Source organism: Tachypleus tridentatus, chromosome 13 (genome assembly GCF_004210375.1).
Source record: "Tachypleus tridentatus isolate NWPU-2018 chromosome 13, ASM421037v1, whole genome shotgun sequence".
Taxonomy (NCBI): Eukaryota; Metazoa; Arthropoda; class Merostomata; order Xiphosura; family Limulidae; genus Tachypleus; species Tachypleus tridentatus.
Window position 1 is genome coordinate 72,834,809 of NC_134837.1, and position 22,539 is coordinate 72,857,347.

A 22,539-nucleotide genomic window follows, 5' to 3' on the forward strand; every position below is an offset into this window, starting at 1 on the left:
AGGCCCGGCATGGCCTAGCGCGTAAGGCGTGCGACTCGTAATCCGAGGGTGGCGGGTTCGGGCCCGCGTCGCGCTAAACATGCTCGCCCTCCCAGCCGTGGGGGCGTTATAATGTGACGGTCGATCCCACTATTCGTTGGTAAAAGAGTAGCCCAAAAGTTGGCGGTGGGTGGTGATGACTAGCTGCCTTCCCATAGTCTTACACTGCTAAATTAGGGACGGCTAGCACAGATAGCCCTCGAGTAGCTTTGTGCGAAATTCCCAAAGAAAAAAAAAACATATTTATCATAAGTTTATTTGTGTTAATATATACTTCTAAATTATAATCAGTGACAATATAATCATTGTACGATCTACATTTGCAAAACAAAATTCTGAATTACCCTTAACGTTGAATAGCCTCCAATTTTCCTTGGGAATAAAATGTTATAAAGGTAAGTGAATTCGAATATAAACTATACCAGTACGTTTTTAAACTTAAGAGTTATATAAAAAAATTTTCCCTGACCGTTATTTGCTATCATTCACCCAGCTTTGTTAATCTGCGTTCCTCGAAACTGGGGCATGATCTTTGTATAATTTGAGTTATGTACCTTCATTTCACAAGATTAAAAAAGCAACGTTTATCAAACAGCTTGTGCCACTAGAAACACTTTGTACTTATACAAACAATAAATGAAACAAATCGTATTATTGTATTATCTTTACTGTTATTTTATTAGTGCAAACATGCATAATTGGCTATTCATCCAAAGATACTATCATATTTCCTCTTGAATTTTTTCAGTGCCTGAAAATTATCGTGGAAAATAAACAAACAGCGTGTTATTAGAATGCTTATTCAGAAGAGAAAAAAGTTTGAAATTATTTTGAAAAATATTCTTACAACAAACAGGTAATGCTTTGGTAAACATTGTCTTGAAAATAATTGTTAATTCTCATGAGTATATTTACCTCAAATCTGGTAGTCACGTTGTTACAGAATTTGGTAAACTCGGGGCGGTCTGGCTTTGGCATTGTTAATAAGAATGTGGGGAAAGATATCTGAAATATCTAGCTTGGTTAAACCAAGCCTGGAAAAGAGGGTACAATACAGACCAAGAAAGCTGTACACACAGAACTGAGGAATAATGAAAAGAGTGATTCAGAGATGATAAAGAAATGACAGGGTGAAAAACCCCCAACTTTATAGGGACAACAAAAAGACTTGAATAACAGTCCCGAGTAAAGTGGGAGACAAATTCTATAATTTTCCCTGTTAATAATGAAGATACAGAGGATCAATAAAAAAAAAAAAACACAAGAAAGGTAATGTATGAAAAAAGGAGATTGAAATGATGAGATACAAAATCTCAGGATTGCTACAGAAGAAAGAAGACTGGGAGATAAAGTGAGAGAAGTAGGCACTGACAGGACCAAAGCCTAGGACTGGTTCCAAATAAAATGGTTCATATAAACTAAAATCAAAATAAACCACTCCAGAAACAATTACAAAATTGAAATACACATCCTTTACACAAATCACAACTAAAACCTCAATTCATCAAGTCATTATGATAGCAATCACAGTTTTTTCTTGGGTGCACTATTTCACTAAAATAAGTTATTTGATAAAATAAAAACAAAATTATTTTATTAGCCTATTATCACTAATTTTCTTAATATTTTACAACCATCTCAACAAAACATCTGATATATTTACATCTTCTTTCCAGCAATCAAAAACTGAAGTTCATTTTGTCAAATAAATTGCTTTTTCAATGAGTAATGCCACAAAAATGAAAAAAAAAACTTTGCATATTATTATCCTAAAATTCACTACTCACTCTATCTATAAAATGAAACTGTTCCTGTCCCAAGAGTTTACTTTTCACAGGAATATAAGTATTGCACTTACTGCTAAATAATGGGCTGTTTCATAGTTTGAATAAAGTAATTTTAAATTTTAGAATAAGAGAGTATGTCAATACAGGACATTAATGTGAATTCAAATATTGTTCAGTTGAACAAAGCTCATGTGGTTCACTCCAGTAATGTAAGGGCTGTAAAAAGGGAGCCTTTAACCCTGGTAGATTAAACTATTAAAAATTACTTCATTAAAAAACTTGGTTTTTCACGTGCAAAAGCCTTGTAATATTTAATAAAGTCTACCAAATTTTGTGAAGACACAATTAACATATTAGAAGTTAGTGGTACGTAAACTGTGACAAGTGAAAATGGTTATAAGATTGGTCTGATGGACTTTGTTGCTGTTTAAAGGGTAAATTAATTAACCCTCTCACTACAGGTCTTCCTATAGTCAGGTATCAAAGGGGTTTTCATCATCTTTGTAGACTTACATTAGAACTTTTAGTGACCTAATTTTATGAATGTACTTCAGTAAGTTTGGTGTCACATTACAGATTATAATTCAAATTTTAGAATTACACATTAATTAATTTCTTAATTTAAAGACAAGTTTCACAACAAAGTTCTTTAATAACAAATTTTGTGTGCCACCTGGTATGTTGATTGCAGCTTTGGTAGATAATAAATGTTTGTGATGTTAAAATATAACAACTATAGTTTCTAATGAATTAAAAACTCAAATTACCAATACTGAAAAGCTAGAGTGTAAATTAAGAACTTCCTATCTTTTCTATTTCCAGAGTTATCACTAAATTTAACAAATCAAATATCGTTGGTACTGCCCAAATCTTCATTTTTTGTAAATACCTGCTTATGTACACCTACTTCTGCCTCTAACATGTGAATAATCATCTGAAATATCAAAATACTGACATCCACATGGTTCACTCAGTCTTCAAAAAGTGGGAAGTTTTCAAGAGTATTTGTTTTGCATCTTAATAGGAAGGAAAAAATAAAAATGTTATCCAAAAGAACAGTACTTTTTTTTTTTAAACCAAAATACAGATTAGTTAGTAAGTTTTACAAGTCACAGTGGAATGCTGCAATATTGATAGAGTAATTGGCAATACTTACTTGTTTTAAAATGCATATATAAAACCTAGAAATATCATTTTGTTTTATATCTTCCAGGTGTAAAATATGACAAGGCTTAGCAAATTCAAATACATTAAAACATCCAGGTATTAAAAGTTCATAAACAATAAAACTGAAATTTCTGTTTCATTAGATTTTAATATACATTTGTTCAGACCAAATATTGTTAAACCTGCATTACTTTAGATTCTAAAATTACATAAAAATACTATAAAAATACAAGTTTTATTACAGCAATAAAAAACTATAACCAAGGAAATGTCAATTATTATAGGTAATGGTCTGAATTATATCAAACAACTTTTAAAGAAATAATACAATGTTATTAAAAATAAAAAGAGAGAGAGTAAAAGAGAACAAGTATCACTCAATGTGTAATCAATGGTAATTCTGCTTAATGTTAACAGAAAATTAAAAACTTTGAAGCTGTGACAGTATAAACTTTTGAGTTCAGTAATCTTTACACCAATTTTCCTATTAATAAAATTAGGAAGTTTGATGAAATATTTTAGTTTTTGGATTACTTAAGTTTATGGCTTTTCTGCATCTGTAAACACAGGACTGTATATGGCACACCACTTACAAAAATTACCACTGTTTCTGTTAAGTACATTTTCACAGGCCATGATATTTTTACTTGATAATACATTTACGCAATTTGGTCAACATGTATTCAAACTGGTAAGAAACTCCAATGAGTGTTAAGCTCAGTCTACATGCTGCAGATCTATATTTATTTAGACCAAAATTTCCTTACATTGCAAACCTTACTAGACAGACTATAGTAAAGCTGTGCAGATATATAGATAATATTATATCAAATTATTAAGGTTTTCTGGGCACAGCTTTCTTAATATATACCAGAGCTCACTCTAGAAAAAACTTTTCTGCTAAAAATAAAGTAATCCAATTAGATTTAGATATCACCATCATTAATTGTGTTAAACTTTTATTAAAGTTATAATATTTTAATTTGTAAATAGGAATATTCCAAACAAGTTATATTACGATGTTTACTTATTTGATACAGAAGAATTTGTCCATCATAAAAAGGTTTTATAGATAAAGTACATAAATTCACTCACATTTTTCATAACTGTAGTTTATCATTGATTGGTTTGTCAACTGGTGGTTTATGACACAAAGCAACAACACTATCTGCGCAAATAAGTGGTAAAAATACTAAAGTAAAATATTATACAAATTAAAAATAAAGTTAAAAACCAAATAATGTTCCAAAGGCAGCTAAAAAACTTAAATAGAATTAAAAAGGCCAATGTCCCATAAATATATGAAAACACAAGTAGGTTCGACAGTGTCACCATTGATAATGACATTGTCCATGGTCAGAGGTAAACCTGTGAAAAATGCATGTCTAAAATGGCACCATCACTCAGATTCATAGCAGCACAACAGTAAAATGTAAACTATTGAGATTTGAATGTCACAAAAGCCACATATTGGTGGATCATTCCCAAATAAAAAACAATTATTGGTTATTAAACTGTGACAGTGCATAGCCTAGCCAGGACAACTTCCAATCCTTACTGAAACAAGATGGCTAAAGATAAACAGAAGATTTAATTTAGTAAAACTTATGACATTGCTCATTCCAAGATGACTGCCAACTGGTATGAAGCTGAGCCTTGAATATAGTACTGTAGTTCATGTACAGAACAAGCATGACAGTGATATCACCAGAACAGACTGACTTAGTGTTAGTGAACTCATTCCTGTGAACACCAACATGGACAGTTATCCAGGAAAACTGGATGTGAATAGAAGATAGAAGAAAAATAGGCCAGCCAGTGTTGAATATTGTGAGAACAAGGTGAGAATTAACACAAAGCATTCTCTGACCAGTAGAGAGTTAAGAGAGTTGGTGTAAATAGTACAGTAAGTGTACTGCGTAGCTTCTATATCATCCAGAACAAGAGAAATGCCATACAACATGACAGTGAACACAGAAACTGTAGAGAGGATTTTGTACAAAACCACCTAGCTACAACAAACCATGGCAGATCCCATAGACTTGACTGATTTCAAATCATCTGTATAATTGGGAATGGAAGAATGGTTCAAAATATGTTTGGCAATGAAAATAGTACAAACAGTTGAAAGTTTCAATCTACCTCAGATGACTCAGAGAAAGGTAACAGGCAGAGGTGGTAATAAAACAGTGTGGTAGGCTGATCAGTGGAGACAGCAACATCAATCTATGACATACCTCGGTCAACTGCACTTAAATATGGTGACTGAAAGGAAGAATGGCAGACTGTATATTCCCAAAAAGTATAGCTAGTAGAACCCAGTGTACAGACTCTGAACTGGAGAAGTGTAGAAAGGCCCTATTCAGGGCTGAAGTCTCAGATGATGAATAGGGTACAGCATCTTTCAAGGCCAAGGTCCTGGCAGAAACATAGATAAAAGACAAATAGTCCAGTTTTGAACAAAAAATCAATCTGCTCCACAAGAGATGGAAGATGTTCAGTGCTCTTGTACACTTTGTATTTCAGTCAGTTGGTTATGTTTCACTACTGTGTATATTTGACAGTTATATCATTATATTGGGTCAGAAAGACATTTTAAAGTAATAAAATCAAAAGCAGCCAAATAGGAAATGTTTAGAAAACTAAGGCTTTGCTAAAATAAGAATTGTAATTGTATTTCAGAATCTGCAGTTATTTTGTACTTTCAACATTTTTTTTGCTATTTTCATTACAGTTAGTGTTATGGTATTGAAGATGAGAGCAAGTATAAAGTTCTATGAAAAATAACAAAAATGATATTCATTTGCAAGATATTATGAGTAATGTAAATTAAACATGAAAACCATAAGGTGAACATAAGTAATTTTGTTCTTAGCATGAAAAATCACACTTTACTCAGAATTACTTAATAAAGAATTCATAAATTAATGGATAAATGTTTTCCAAAAGCAATTTACTCAAAATATAGTATCCGTTTATAAAAAGCTTGTAATGTCTACATAAACATTTGCGAAAACTCATGATGATAGACTTAGTATATTTAGAACATTAGAGTAGTTTATGTAGTTTCATCGTTAAATGGATATTACAGAACTGATCAGAATGACCAAGCCCATATACAGGCTCAATATACTATAATTTAATTGATAATGGAATATGTATGTGAATCACAATCAGTAGCCTAAATGTTTTAGTTTGAAGTGCTTTTTTTTTTTCAAATTCCTTAGATACACTTACCATTTTGGAAACTTCTAGTAAGCCTAATTTTCTTTTCACTTTTGATAAAACACCACCAGTGACTTCATCAGGAAAATTGCTTTTGATTGGATGCTGTAAAAAATTACTTTCTCTAAATTTATTTGCTACACTAATTTTAAACATAAGTGAGAAATAAAATCAGGGAGAATGTTTATAATACATAATATGTAGTTTGTTTTTCAATGTCCCATAATTAATCTTTTTGTTAAAATACAGTTTACTACTAATTATTTGGTATTGGATACTTTTGTATTGAGGTGGTTAAGTATCTCAGACATATTTCAGTTACATTCTTAACCATAATGTTGGCAAGTCTTTCTACAATTTTATATCAAATCATATATCTTTTTTGAACAAATTATAATAAAATAAATAAATTTTATAATCTTAAAATCCTTTTCTATGGGTAAAGATTATGTATAGAAAATCTTAGTGGTTTACATAAAAACATTATTAAAGAAAACGTTATTAATTCAAATTCTGTTAAACATTTATGAAATAAAAAGTAACTCCTGAATTACAAGGTGTCAAGTGCCTCTAGGATCAAACGACTTCATGAGAAAGATAATCAATATATCTTGCTCTGATCCACCAAATACTTATAAAAGTGTACAGCTTTGGTCTAATTATACAAGAAGGAATAGTGTTCAGGGTGATGCAACTTGAACTGATTATCAAATAAAAAAGAAGAAGTTATCTTTCTATTCAAGTCACTAGTTGATCTTCAATAGTCTTCACTTGAAATATTGTGTGAGCTTTGTCTGAGTAATGACACTGATTTGTTGTAAATTGTTCACACTACAGTTACTAAAATTACTACAGGAATGGAAAGGTTATATTAAGATCTCTTCAGAAAAGAGCAACAGGCAAGGTTTACAATATGTTTACGAGTAAGTGGGTGATACTAATGAATCAGGCAGGTAATCCTGTTAGTGTACTTATAACTCTACACCATATTTTAGGCACAATACCTTAAGGTAGGAAGATCCGGAGGCATACTCCCCCAGAAATATTTACAATCAGAAACACCATTCTCTGTATTTTCTGGTCTCTTTTCAAATAAGATTATACAAAGTGTTTAAATTTGCAATAAACATGTGATTTAGCATTTTCTGCATTAGGTGTATAATATCTTTTTATAAATGTCATAACTCTTCTCCCTTCAGTAACATGAAGAAGCCTTTGAAATAGGCAAAACTTTTTGGTAAATATATTTTTTTTGGGTGGATGGGTGGGATGGTTTGATTTACTGACTGAATCTGAAGCAATATGACTATATTTAATTTCATATGGTTGGTTGGTTGATTTAGTGTTTTATGGCACAAAGCAGCAAGGATAACATCCAGTGAAAAGGTAAAAGTAAATGGAGTAAAATTCATAAAAGGAAATGAAGGTAAAACAAAACAGAGTTTAAAAACATAAATAGCATTAAACCAATGTTGATATCTAGTCTACAATGTTAAGAGAGAAATTACAGTCAGAAATGTTGTAAAGGACTTTCTGTAGCATAATGGTAATGATCATAACCCAGCAGGAAGACTAACATGTAAGTACAAGAACCACCATCAGTCACCTGAAGTTGGCCTTTCCAGTCCTGGTTCAGAGTTATGTGTCATTATGGCCATTTTCAAAAAGTAAAGAAATAAAAGTTTTAAAAGACATGTAGACAAATTTTAATAATAACTCGCCACGATGACTAAGGGGTAGTTCAAACAGCAGCGTTAGTCACCTGAAGTTGGCCTTTCCAGTCTTTGTGTCGAATTATTTAATGTTATGGCCAGTTTCTAATTTCAAATTGAACTAGAGAGACTGTGATTCTTAAAAGGAAACCACATTAAAAAAGGTTTAATGTACAAATTACAAAACTTAAATGTCATTACAAAGATTAAAGGCCTTTAAAAAACTAAAAACGTTATCAAGGTAAACAGTATCACCATCACCAATAACACTGTCTTATGTTACCCAATTCATCCAACTCTGCCTGGAAATGAAAGCCAAAAAGAGCAATGGCAGATCATCTGTTCTCAAAAAGTATGTCCCACTGAGGAAGGAAAACACAACTCCAGGAGGGATGCTTTGGTAAGGAACGAAGTTTCGAAGCATATAGTAAAGACAGTTGCAAACGGAGAAGGTGCAAAGAAGATTCATGAGACTCTACGTATAAGATCTGAACCTGGAAGGTGCAGAAAGCCACAGTGCAGAGCTGAAGTCCTTGATGACGAATGGAATCCAGCATCTTTAAGGCCGAGTGTCTCGCAGAGTCATAGACCAGTAATCCATAGTTGAGTTTCAATCGAATAAGAGAATGATATATCTTTAACATAGAACATCGATCCACTCCTCAACTGGTGGAAGAGAGGACACAGAGGATGTTCAGTGCTCTTGTACATTTGAACTGTAGCTGCTTAATGTGTGGTATAAAGGTCAGCTTACGGTCAAAGATAAGCCCCAAAAACTTGGTCTCAGGGACAACAGGCAGCAAATCTTCACCGATACAGCATACAGGATCAGGGTGAATACCCCATTGGTGGCAAAAGTGAATGCAAACAGTTTTAGGGGAGAGAGAAATTAAAGCCGTTTGCCATAGTCCACTAAAGTACATGATTGAGGGCAGTTTGTAGCTGCCGCTCACTATATCTCAGGTTCAACAAATGACATAAGATGTGAAATTCGTCGACATAGAGCCAGTTTGCAACAGTGCGAGGGAGTTCTTCAGTGATGACATTAATCTTTATACTGAAAAGTGTGACACTCAAAACACAGCCCTGAGGGACTCTAAGTTCCTGTAGAAAAGAAGGGGAAAGTGTTGAACCGACACACAAACTTGGAATCTCCTGACCATTAAAAAATATTTAATAAAAATGGGTAAATGGCCATGTAACCCATATATATGTGGGTCTCACAAAATGCCATACCTCCATGTTGTGTCATAAGCCTTCTCAATGTCAAAGAATATTGATACAAGATGTTGTTGTTTGAGAAAAGCTTCTCTTATTGATGTTTCAAGTCAAATCAGGTGGTCCATGGTTGAGGGTTGTCATCGGAACCCACACTGGGTAGGCGAGAGGTTCTTTGATTCGAAGAACCAAACAAGATGAGCATTAACCATTCTCTTTAAGGTCTTACAGAGACAGCTCATCAAAGCAATTGGACGGTAGTTTGAAGGAATCTTGGAATCCTTCCGAGGCTTAGAAAAAGGTAAGATAATAGTCTGGTGCCAGGCATTATGAAAAAAATTCTCCTACCAGATCCGGTTAAAAACAATTAGAAGAATATCAAGAGAAGCAGGAGATAGATGGAGCAGCATGTCATAGTGTACATCATCTGGTCCAACCAATATACTGCCAGACCAATGAAGGGCCAGTTTCAGTTCCACCAATGTAAAGGGACAATTACAGTCACAGAAACAATCAGTTCAAAAGGAAAGAGGTGATTGCTCAGCCTGAGTCTTGATGGCCAAGGAGGTGGAGGAACAAGCAGAAGTGCTAGATACCCGGCAAAAGCTTTCACCTAGAGTATCGGTGATGCTCTGAATATCAGCTACTTCTTGGCCATCAGAGAGTAAGATTGAGAGGTAGAGACAGAATTGTAGTGCCCACTGACCTTTCAAATCTTGTCCCATGTGACTTTGGAACTGGTGGTAGAAGGTATGCCAGTTGTGAACTTAATCCAAGATTCCTTCTGGCTCTGATGTCTTACCCACCTAGCATATGCATAGACCCGCTGGAAAGCAATGCGGTTTGAAAGTGTGAGCCTTCCATGCCATGTGGCAGGCAGGGTTCCACCACAGACGAAGATATAGTGGAAAACATGTCTAGGTTTTAGGAATACATTGAGCAGCTGCTTGTATAATACAGACAGTTACTGCTGCCACACAGTCGTCTATTGATGGCTGACAGACGATGGCAGGATCAAGTTCTGCAACAGCAGTGAAAGTGGAACAGTCTGCCTGATCCAGCTTCCACCAGGGCATGCGGGTTGGTTGGCATCGGCCACAGCCAGTCTCTGTCAAAAGGTATAGGAAAATGATCACTACCTCATGGATTATTGTCAACCCTCCATGAAAAATTGGAGAATAATGAAGGGGAGAAAAGTGAGAGATCAATAGCAGTAAAGGACTGACTACGTGTGTGAAAATAAGTGGAAGAACCAGTATTGAAAAGAGACAGGTTGTGATCATAGAGCATATGCTCTACAGAGCAACCCCTCCTATCAACAACAGCACCTCCCCACAGGGAATGTTGTCCATTAAAGTCCCCCAGGATTAAGAAGGGAGACTGCAACTGTTCAACGAGAGTATCAAGGTTTGATTGATCATATGTCTCTCTAGGTGACAGGTAGAGAGAAAACAAACAGTGATAGTATGACCCAAGGAAACACAGATGGCTATGGCCTCCAAGGCTGTGTTGAGTGACAAAGACAGAGTGGACACATGCTGATCAGCCAACAGGGCCACCCCTCCATCACACAGCCTGTCATTTCTGTACAAAGAAAAATGCCGAAAGGTAACTGTATTAGCAGGTTTCAGAAATGTTTCCTGTAAGGAAAGACATACAGGATGGTAGAAAGCAATCAGTGTTTTGATGTCATCCAGATTAGAATATAAACCTCAACAGTTCCATTCTATCAATTGGCCATATTTAATGATGTGTAGGCAAATTGGGTGGAGAACACTTCTGTTTACGACCACGCCTTTTTCCTTACTGTCCTTATTTGGGTTGATTGGGCACATCTTTGCTGTTGGAAGGGGATTCCAGTGACTGAGGACATGAATGAATTATTGTTTTGCATCTTGGGGTGGGAGAAGAAAAGGTATCTGAAGAAAAGCCTGTATCTGGAACCAAACAATGTGGATCTTGGGGTTTGTTGGAATGTATGGAAGGGACAGAGATGGGTGTATATGTTGATTCATCAACTTTTTAAACCATAGAGGTCAAAAGGCTTTTCATTTATTTTAAGAACAATTCTCTTGGAGGCACAGAAACATTTGTCTGCATTCCCGCTGTAGTTGTGGAACAAAGTGTAGCAGTATATGTCTGAGATGAAGTGGTGGACAGCAATTTTTTAGCCTCAGGATAAGTAATGTTATGAATTGTTTTCAAACGCTGCACCTCTTTTCCTTCCAATGATTTATAGCAAGAACGAAAGTAGGACGAGTGAGATCCATTGCAATTGACACAATGTGGGTCCATTTCACACTCATAGGCATCATGGTCCTTGCCACCACAACGAGCACATGTAATGTGATGTCTTTGAGTGACCAAACCTCTGACAGTAGTAACATTGGAGAGGGTTTGGAATGTACAGCCGTACCCTGCAATTAAGATAACCTGCCTTGATGGTGGCAGGTGCACGTAGTGATGTAAATGTCGGAATGAGGATATTGGTCGGCAATGTAACTCCATTTTTACGAGTGGAGATATGCCTCACTGCAGAAACTCCTTGAGTGGAGAAACCTGCAAGTATCTCTGACTCTGGGATGTTCTTCAAACCCCTCTCAACAGTAACTCCTCATGATGAATTCAAAGTAGCATGAGGTGTAACCTCAATAGGTATATCCCTAATCGCTTTTGAATGTAAGAGGAGTTCACTGTGTAGAGATGTGAATGTTTCCACCAATATGTCTCCAGGGCAAAGCTTCTTTACTGACTTTGGAGAGCCAAAGACATGGTATCTTCAGAATCTTCAAGACATGGTAGTTTACCTACACACTGTTTTTTCACTATTTCATTTAAATTTTTATTTGGAGGATCCATAATAAAAAAAAGGAATATTTTGATACCCACTAACCACCACCCTCCAAAGCTCAACGAGTGGATGCACTACAATGCCAAACAAGGACAGTGCAGCAATGCCAGGATTTCATGAGCACTATACCCAAACACCAGCATCAGATACATACAATGTCCACAACAGCTGTTTAAAACAACCAACACTGGTACTTGGTTGACCCGAGCCCAAGTGGACGAGCTGACTGACCCAAGGAGGGCCATCCCAAGGCTGCCCATCTACAGGAATTCAGGGCCAAAGTGGCATGTTAGTGTTTGACCCCTCAACCACCAGGATTCTCTCCTCCCTTTCATGGGTTACCAAGCAGAGCAAACATGTGGGTGGATGTTTAGATCCCAGAGGAGGTAAACTGAAAGAACAGAACCTTCTCTGGGAGGTCCCCTCACCATGTACAGGAATCCACATTAAGTGGGTGGTGTAAAACAACAAATAAGTTGATGGAATGCTTCATAACTGTCATGTCCAAAACCCTGGAAAAAAGGTCAATCTGAGAGAGAGAATTCCATGGTAGGTCAAGAAATATCAAGGAAGAAATTGAAATGGAAGAGACTGAAAACAGGACACCAATAGCCAGTTTTTCTAGGGGTGACAAATTCAGGAATAGAATCCTTAAAGCACAAGACAAAACTGTTTGATGACACCTTTGATAAGAAGGTTTTTAACTGCTTTTGTGAGATGTTAGTAGAAAATGGGATCTCAATAGGGGGAAGAAATTAGAATAGGGGATTACATGAGAAATGTGGGAAAAAGGTGGTTCAATCCTTCTCACAAAATGCAAATAATCCATGAGTTAGTGGTAAAAGTCTCCCACACTTCTGAAATATAAGCAAACCTGGCTCCAGTAGAATCTGAATCCAATGAGTAGTTACCGGAATTGGAGACATCATACAAGGTATCAGTGAACAACAGCATAACATGTTGACATGGTCAAGAGAGAAGGAACTGGTGAAAGAGATGAAAGAGAAAGCTGAGGCAATGAAAAGTAAGGAAACTGTGCAATCTACCTGATACAACATGGAACTCCAAGGTGTCTGGAAGCCCACCAAATACCACACTATAAAATAAAAATGTCTGACATTGTCACGTTAAAACAAAAAGTGAAAATTAAGTTTATTGCATAGAGGGAATCAGCTGCAATAGGGGGATGTGTTACATTCCTATTGGTGAAGGGTTGTTGAATGTTAAATTGCACACAAACACAACTGAGGCACATGGCATGCACATGTAATTAGATAGTAATTCATAGCTCGTAGTGAGTGCTAATCTGTGCACTAGAAGGAAATCATATGAAAAATAGCTATAACTGTGAGAAAGGGTGGGCAATTGCATTGGAATTTCAATGTGTGTTTTTTCAGTAAAACTTTACGTTTTATGTTATTTTCCCCATTCTAACTCTACACCTCACATACCATGAAAACATATTGCCCTTTTTATTTTCTAGAATGACTTCATGACACATTTCTTTATCCTAAATAGCTTTAAGCCCTTAACAATATATGTATATTTATGTTTAAATTTTATTGCTCTATAAACTGTGTCTAACTAATAATAATAAAATAATAATGTTTTTTTTTATTCATTTAACCTAATCTAAAACTTATATAAATAATACACATGAAAAACTAGAAATATTGTACTTCAATGAGTATTTTTGTTTTCAACTCTCAATTAAAACTAACTATTATTATAATGGTATTACTGCACTAAATGATTGTTAGTTAATCACAAATGCAACAAAGAATACAAAATAACATGCTGTCCAAGGTCTATCAAATTTTTCATACTTTCTTACTGTTTAATAAGACCCAATAAAAATTTAGCTAAACTTGCCAATGTGTTTCCTCAGGGAATAAAATTTGCACTGGAAGCAAAATAGACAAACTGCTATACAGAAAACAATGCAACATGATATGCAGTGTGTTAGATTAAATATTTGGATTTCTATTGGTTATAGGTAATATAGTTTTAAATATCAAAGAAAACTAAATATTGGAAACTTGTGAAAGAGAAAACATAATGTACGGGCATGGCTAAAGGGGCTTGATTTTCTAGTTTATTACACTGTAACCAAATAAGATTGAAGGCTATAAAAAATTATACTTTGTCTGAGTAATAACAATATTATAATGAGCAACGTATGTTAAATTTTGTACTTCTTGGACAAGTGGTCAAGAAATAAGAAAAGGGGAAATACTTAAAGGGAAAATATCATAATTCTGAAACAATGGAAAATTGAAGACATTTTTAAATGTTGTCTTATAAAACTAAAAAATTAAAACTATATAGTTTCCAAATTTGTATTACAAGCTACATTTTGATACCAAGTTTATTTGCCATGATAATAAAAGTAATTTAATTAAATTTTGAATATAACTCAGTAAACTCTCATGACATGCTTCCAGTAATATAATTAATGTAAACATGAAAGAACAAAAGCCCAACACTGACCCTCAGGTACTTCACAAATAACAAGGGTACAGTTTAATTAAGGCACTCAAGTGATCAATGTTTCTCTGAAAGTTTATATAGTTTCTAACCAGGTATTTCACATGCAAACCATAAATATGTAAAAAGCTACTGATCATGTAGGTACTTAATTTATACACTGATCTTTCAGAAAAAATACCATTCATATACTGGTTGACTTGCCAACCCTTTATCTTTATTTATAATTCCTTTCACTTTCATTTCTTTTGTAGATGATTTGATATTTCCAGCTGTTATTTCATTCAGTTGATCAAAAATAACAGTTCTTTTCCAATGAATGATAAAACTGATATAATATGCATGTTCACATCATGTAGGAATTACTTTTTTTTTCCCAACATTTTACTTATGTTTATTCATTCTAAATTTTAAGGTTCTTTCAGTTTGTTCTATGTATACAACAAACTATGCTAAAACTATGGCTTGCCAAAAATTCCATCAGTAACAGCCTTTTATTCACTAGTATTCTACAGCTTTCCTCACTACCAAAGTTAGAATAAGTTGACTAAATTTCATTAAACAATGTTTATATCCCATTTCCTTTTTTTTTTTAATTATACATTACCATTTACATCACACAGTCAAAAACAATATTCACTTATTATTAAAAGACAGGAATATGAAAATGTATTATAAATTAAAATATACATATAGAAAGACAATCTCAGTTCCTATTAAGCCTTATTCAAAACTTGAATTATTTAAACTGAAGCAAATTACTTTCACCTGCTTTACTTAATTATTAATAAAGACAACTTAAACTTTCAAGACTCAAAAAATAACTCAGTGAGTTGCCTGCAACTAACATGGAAATTTTGGTCTATTTAAATATGTATAAATATCACTATTCATTTTGGCTAGTGTTGCTTTTTAATTACCTTAACATGCTGATAACTAAATGCTGGTTAAATTAAACTGCTGAATGGTACCAAAAATTTTTCAACAAACTGAATGACAAGTTACTTGAAATGCTTAAACTTCTTAAAGTTACATGAATCTAAGCAGACACTAAAAACTATAGAAATTAACTTATATTCCACTTACAAGAGTGTCCTAACATACGTTCAAAATCATAGAATCTTGGCAGATGGTTCAATTCACATAGACAATGCCCAGCTTGTTGAAGCTTGTTTCTGTTTATGCAAATAGTCATGACACAACACCACTGATATAATACAAAATTCTGCTTTACCACATATAAGAAAGGAGTGTATAATCCAACTAGAACTTTTAGACAGGCTAGAATCATAATTTATCTGGATGATTACCTGAAAACACAGCTTTAAAACATTTAAACATGAGGTACAGCTCAACACAAGTACTTGTTTATAAAAAAACTTATTCTTCATTTTCAAAGATTTTGTATCTCAAAAATTATATACAAATGATCCCTTCATTTACTCTGAATATGTATATGAAGATCAAAGTTATAAAATAGTAGTTATGCTCTAATTAATATATATTAAATGGAAAGTGTTATTTTTCTATCTCATTTTCTGACAAAATATAATACTTTTTATTTACCTGAAAGAAAAAATAAAGACACAAAAATATAACTACTTTTTTTTACCTTTAATCCACACATGAATTTTAATACTAACACAAAAAGACACAGCATAAAATTTGTTCACTAGCACATAATGTTACTTAGTTTTTTAAGTTTGGTGTTAAATCTTTCTCATACCATATTTAAATAATAATTACATACAAACAGAGGCTTTGAAGAAGTTTGATTTTTATTTTGTTGTTGTTTATTAAATGTAACAACACTATACACCTTACAATAACAAAATTTGAAAAAAAAAACAGATAGCTTTCAGATTTGCACTTAGCTGAGCCAATTTTCTATCTCAGTGAGCTTTAGAAAGCTCTATACAAGTTATACTTATCCACCAAGCTAGTATCTCTGTTACTACACACAAATATAGAAAATTTTGTTTACAAGGAAGTTTTGTAAACAAGTTTCCAAACATAAATTCAAATGTTATAAGTTTAAGACTGTGACTTAATATGTCAACTTTATATATTTCATCAAATTTTCACTCACTTTACTAGTAGGATAACATTATTTGTGAATATGGATGTCTGTCCACTGCATACAAATAAGAAAATAAAAAAAGACAGGCAAAAAACAATTACATGTTATTATTACAATACAATATATATATATATATATAGGTGCAAGGTTTTTTAAGAGTGAATTTACTGGATGCATATTAATTTCTATGTATGTTGTTAGAATTTAATCAAAAATCCTTTTTTAGGGCAAATGCTTTTAAAATTTAATTTCATCTAAATTTGTAGCATCAAAATAATTTTTGAAAAGCCAAGTTTAAGTGATGGCATTAATTTTTATACTGAAAAGTGTGAAACTCAGAACACAGCCCTGAGGGACTCCAAGAAAAGAACAGAAAAGTATTGAACCCACACAAACTTGGAATCACCTGTCCTTTAAAAAAATTGTTTAATAAAAATGACAAATGGCCGTGTAACCCATACATATGGAGGTCTCGTAACATGCCATACCTCCATGTTGTATCACAAGCCTTCTCAATGTCAAAGAATATTGATACAAGATGTTGTTGTTTGAGAAAAGCTTCTCTGACTGACGTTTCAAGTCGAATCAGGTGGTCCATGGTTGAGTGTTGTCATCGGAACCCACACTGGGTAGGCGAGTGGTTCTTTGATTCGAGAAACCAAACAAGACGAGCATTAACCATCCTCTCTAAGGCCTTACAGAGACAGCTCGTCAAAGCAATTGGATGGTAGTTTGAAGGAATCTTGGGATCCTTCCCAGGCTTAGAGAGAAAGGTAAGATAATAGCCTGGTGCCAGGCATTAGGAAAAACATTCTCCTGCCAGATCTGGTTAAAAACAATTAGAAGAATATCAAGAGAAGCAGGAGATAGATGGTGCAGCATGTCATAGTGTACATCATCTGGTCCAACCAATGTACTGCCAGACCAATGAAGGGCCAGTTTCAGTTCCACCTGTGTAAAAGGACAATTATAGTTATAGAGACAATCACCTCGAAAGGAAAGGTGGAAGAAGAAGCAGAAGCACTAGATACCCAGCAAAAGCTTTCACCTAGAGTATCAGCGATGCTCAGGGTATCAGTTACTTGCCATCAGACGGCAAGATTGAGAGAGGAACACAATTATATTGCCCACTGACCTTTCAAATCTCGTCCCATATGACTTTGAAACAGATGGTAGAAGATATGTCATTTCTGAACTTAATCCAAGAATCCTTCTGGCTTTGATGTCTTACCCAACAAGCATGTGCACGGGCCTGCCGAAAAGCAATGCAGTTTGGGAGTGTGGAATATCTTCAGCAAGTATCCCAGGCCCATTTCTGAGTCTTCTGTGCCATGTGGCAGGCAGAATTCCACCACGGACAAGGATATAGTGGAAAACGCATCGAGGATTTAGGAATACGTTGAGCAGCTGCTTATACAATACAGTCAGTTGCTGCTGCCAGACAGTCATCTATTGAGAGCTGACAAACGATGGCAGGATTAAGTTCTGCGAGAGCAGTGAAAGAGGGCCAGTTTGCATGATCTAGCTTCCACTGGAACACGCTGGTCGTGTGGCATTAACCACGGTTAGTCTCTCTCAAGATTATAGGAAAATCATCAGTGCCTTGTGGATTATTGTTAACCCTCCATGAAAAATGGGAGAATAATGAAAGGGAGCAAATTGAGAGACCAATAGCAGTAAAGGACTGGCTTGGTGTTTGGAAATAAGTAGAAGAACCAGTATTGAAAAGAGATAAGTTGTGGCCAGAGAGTATATGCTCTACAGAGCAACCCCTCCTGTCAATATCAGCGCTTCCCCAGAGGGGATGATGTCAATTAAAGTCTCCCAGGATTAAAGCGGGAGATGGCAACTGTTCAATCAAAGGATCAAGGTCCAATTGATCATAGGTTTCTCCAGACAACAGGTAGAGAGAACAAATAATGATGGTATGACCCAAGGAAACACGGATTGCTACGTTCTCCAAGGATGTGTCCAGTGGCAAAGACAGATTGGGCGCATGCTGATCAACCAACAGTGCTACCCCTCCATGCACTCGTTACTAAATAAATAGTTATGACCTTATGTCAATACACATGAACACTAGTTTACAGATGTTATGCTTCAATTGTAGAACAAATAGTCTTTCAAACAGTTTCAAAACTTAATTTCCAAAACTATATGAATCCAATGCATACCTGTTCTTCCTATAGTTTCATGGAGTGAGTACTGCTTTTCAAGAACTGCATAACAGCTGGACTTAGATGGCATATTTCTTTCTTAAAAAATGAAAAAGTCTTCTTAATGTAAAAAAACCACTTTCATACTAAAGTTTATTCTAAGGTTTGCTTCGACTTTTCATGAGCAATAGTGAAACAATCACATTAAACATTTTTAATGGTTAAAAAAACAGGCAAATCATAATTTAATTGTATGTGAAATAATTTTAAAATATGATAATAATTTAACATAATATGTTAAAACACTTGGAATACACGAAAACTTTTCAAAGTCGGAATTCATTTCATCTTCATTTAGAAACTGTGGAAGCAAAAGAGCACATTTATATCAAATCAGAAATTTAATCTAAACATATTACAAGCTCAATCTGTTTCATAAATAAAATAATATTAGCATGCCAAAAAAGTTCCTCACAGCAGTAAACTTGCAAATTAACTCAAAGTAACTCCTTTGATTCTTAATAGAAACAAGAACCATAACTTAAAGTTTCAAATTACAGAAATAGATCTACAGTTTAAACTTCACAAACTGCAAAATAATTTTTTTGTTATTTCAGTGATACTGGGAAACAATAAAATGTGTGTTTACACAGCATTACGTTTTTCTCATGATGTATGCGCACCCAGTACTAGTGTGGGAATTACAAGGATACGTGGGTAACCCAACTGTTGCACCATTAGGAAATATTTTTGCAACACCATTGGGTAAATCCACTTGTCACACCAAACAGCTTTAAATGTCAAGTCAGATAAATCCAATGATAGCATCCAAAGAGTTTTAAAAACTCCCATTTGCGAGATTATAGAAAGGTTGGATGAGAGAAAGCAAAATATTGTTATTAACGGACTTGCAAACAATCTGTGCACTAGTTAAGGTCACTTCAGTTTCTGTTACAATCCTGTTCTTATTGTGTAAGAAAGGATAGTATTTATTCAAAAGTATTCAAAGAGCTACTAGGATGACTTCAAGAATGGAAGAATTGAATCATGAGGATGGGTTAATCATGCAGTCTAAGCTCAGTTGAAGTGCACCTTATAAGTTATATTCAAAATTGAACTGAACTTTATTAATCATGCATGTTGATAAACTATACATTAAAACATATTTATTATTAAATGTTTAATATTATTGGATGTTCATGATTTAGTTTGTCAGTTATGCAGCTTTGTGCTCAGCAGCAAACAAAGTAACATTTTTATTACTTGGATAAATATAATTACCAAAAATAGAGAAAGTTGTTATCTCTATTTGCAATTAGTTTATTATTATAGTTACAACTGATTTAGTCATAGTTTTGATTAGACTGCATAAACCTAAGCAATGTAGATGCTGCTTGAAGGTAACCAATTACATTTTCCAGTTCTAAACAGTTCTCTCAGTTGTTTAGCATCGAGTGGCACGAAAATACATGCTACAATAATATGAAGAGGGAAACTTGAAGTCATTTCCATATAGACCACAAATTGTTTGTAGACACTGGAAGGTTATATTTAATAAACAAACAATACCCTAATAATGCAATTTTTGTATACGTATGATGTAAAATAGGTTTTTTCACACCTACTGAAAGTTTAGAAAATCCTCTTAATTCTTAAACTTAAAATTCAACTTGCAGAAGAAACTCACTTCCTTCCCCCAAATCAAATACACAACAGAATGTTTCAAAAATTTCCAAACAATCACATTTAAATACTTTTTTCTCTATAACATTCCTTAATTGTTTCTAGCTTCATGATAAGGACTGAAATAGTTGTTCACATATGTACAAGATATTGAGAATTTGTTCACTGACTACAAAACTTAATACCAACAAAAACCATTTCTGCTTAATTTTAGTTGACAAGTTGACTCGCTCCCAAAATTCTGTGTCATCCCATGTCTGAAAGTAAGGATGATAAGACAATAAAAGACCATACTTATGATGGATGTCATGAGATAGTATGTTTCACCATGAGAAACCCATTCTTAAATTTTTGAAATCATAGAGTGTATTTTAATAAGCTAATTAATTTTCTTTGCTCTTATAAGAAAAATAGCAAAGGTGTCACAAATTAGCCTTAATATTTGCAGAACAAGTGTCTAATCCTCCATAAAACAACTCTCCTGTTGATCTTATCAGTGAAAAACATTTTCCAAATTCATGTTCACTCATTAAACCTTTTAAATTAAAGACTTTCTCAAAAGCATCATCTTATCATCACAGTAATTGCTCTAGTAGGTCTCAAGTCTTTCCAAATATTTGAATTTGTTTGATTTTCATTTTTTGTGATTTTATAAAATTTTACACTAACAACTTTAGTTATGCAACATGAATGTACAACCTGTTTCTGTCAGTATTTTTACCACAATCATTAATATGTATTAGTGAAAATAAATACATTTTAATGAAGTTAAATAGTGAAATGTGTAAAATCAGAAGGAAGGACTGCATTAAAAACAGCAAAGCTAAACCTCTCATTATACTTGTTTGTTATAACTCAAAAACATGTGGGAAGTTGTGGACTTGAGCACCCACACCTCTCTCTCCTAATTTCCAATTCTATATTTATTGCTACTCTTTATTTCTTATGTGAGACTGTCAAATGGTGATTAAGACTGATAAATGATGTATCCCCACTGCAATGTGGGTCCTATTTCTTCAGTCACCTCCAAAACTTAGGGTACATATTATGATCCCACACTCTAGTTTGTACTCTGGAATATTTTTAGTGCAATGTAAAATATTAATAAACAGTCACTTAAATGAATCATTAAATTATTACTATTAGTTGATATTAAGATTTTTTGATGACAAGAAACATACTTGAAACACAAATGTATTTCAGAATAGTTAGAATGGGTATTGACACTTTTAATAAGTGGAGAACAACATTTTGGCCTTCCTAGGAAACCTTCAGGTTAATAGAGAAAGTTTGCAACTGAACAATGCTGGACACGTCTTAGAAATCAGAGTATAAACAAGTACAGGATTGTGAGTTGGTGTTGCAGTTGGATGTAAGGTTGTTAATTAGTATAGTATTCCCTTATATTGGCTTAATTTTATTTGTTGTATAAGTAGGGCTTCTTTGATTTTGCATTTGTTTCCCTACTTAGCATCTGGATGTCTCCTATGATAATGTGTTCATTACATTTGTACTGTTCAAAAATGTGTGAAGGTGTTTTTTGTGTTCTTTGAATCTAGTTTCCATTTTTCTGCTTGTTTCCCCAATATAGAAGTTATGGCAGTTGTTGCATTGTATTTTATAAATCATGTGTGTAGTTTTTATGTGTAAAAACATGTCCCACATTGTTTTCACATGTAGGAAGTTGTGGGCTTGAGCACCCACTTCTCACTGTCCTAACTTCCGTTTCTAATTCTATATCTATTACAACTCTATTTCTTAAATGAGTCTGGTAAATGGAGGTTGAGATTGATAGACAGTGTCTTCCCACTGCAATATGGGTCCTATTTCTTCAGTCACCTCCAAAACCTAGGGTTCATATTATGATGCCACACAGTAGCTTGTACCCTGGGATATTTTCAGTCAATGCAGCATTTTTTATTTAATTTGTTTTCGAGTTATAACAAACTAACATGCGTCATTTCTATGATTACTGATATTCAATTTCTGCCTTTACTAATGTATCATTAATGAAAGAAAAAGGTATAACTTGCAAGTTTTAAGGTTTCCCCATTTAAGCCTATGCAGTTCCCCCCGAAGTATATAAACAAGCTTTTGATACATATAAATATCAAAGGTCTCAAAATAAGACTAA